The following is a 1,250-nucleotide window of genomic DNA, read 5'->3' as shown; positions in this document are numbered from 1 at the left end:
TTTGTATGAAAACACACTTCTGGTGGAACTTCATATCAACGAACAAAGTTCGAATCGGATGGACAAAGTTAGTTGTAATTAACAGTTTTTGTATGAAAACAAACTTCTGGTGGAACTTCAAATCAAAGAACAAAGTTCGAATCGAATGGACAAAGTTAGTTGTAATTAACAGTTTTTGTATGAAAACACACTTCTGGTGGAACTTCATATCAACGAACAAAGTTCGAATCGGATGGACAAAGTGAGTTGTAATTAACAGTTTTTGTATGAAAACACACTTTTGGTGGAACTTCAAATCAAAGAACAAAGTTCGAATCGGATGGACAAAGTTAGTTGTAATTAACAGTTTTTGTATGAAAACACACTTCTGGTGGAACTTCATATCAAAGAACAAAGTTCGAATCGGATGGACAAAGTGAGTTGTAATTAACAGTTTTTGTATGAAAACACACTTTTGGTGGAACTTCATATCAACGAACAAAGTTCGAATCGGATGGACAAAGTTAGTTGTAATTAACAGTTTTTGTATGAAAACAAACTTCTGGTGGAACTTCAAATCAAAGAACAAAGTTCGAATCGGATGGACAAAGTTAGTTGTAATTAACAGTTTTTGTATGAAAACTCACTTCTGGTGGAACTTCATATGAAAGAACAAAGTTCGAATCGGATGGACAAAGTTAGTTGTAATTAACAGTTTTTGTATCAAAACTCACTTCTGGTGGAACTTCATATCAAAGAACAAAGTTCGAATCGGATGGACAAAGTTAGTTGTAATTAACAGTTTTTGTATGAAAACACACTTCTGGTGGAACTTCATATCAAAGAACAAAGTTCGAATCGGATGGACAAAGTTAGTTGTAATTAACAGTTTTTGTATGAAAACACACTTCTGGTGCAACTTCATATCAAAGTACAAAGTTCGCATCGGATGGACAAAGTTAGTTGTAATTAACAGTTTTTGTATGAAAACACACTTCTGGTGGAACTTCAAATCAAAGAACAAAGTTCGAATCGGATGGACAAAGTTAGTTGTAATTAACAGTTTTTGTATGAAAACACACTTCTGGTGCAACTTCATATCAAAGTACAAAGTTCGCATCGGATGGACAAAGTTAGTTGTAATTAACAGTTTTTGTATGAAAACACACTTCTGGTGGAACTTCAAATCAAAGAACAAAGTTCGAATCGGATGGACAAAGTTACCCAACAAACAATTCGATCTGGTTCGAGGCTCGAACAGGTCCGGTTCG

Source organism: Anopheles moucheti, unplaced genomic scaffold, assembly GCF_943734755.1.
Source record: "Anopheles moucheti unplaced genomic scaffold, idAnoMoucSN_F20_07 putative_Y_2, whole genome shotgun sequence".
NCBI lineage: Eukaryota > Metazoa > Arthropoda > Insecta > Diptera > Culicidae > Anopheles > Anopheles moucheti.
This window is presented reverse-complemented; position numbering follows the sequence as displayed.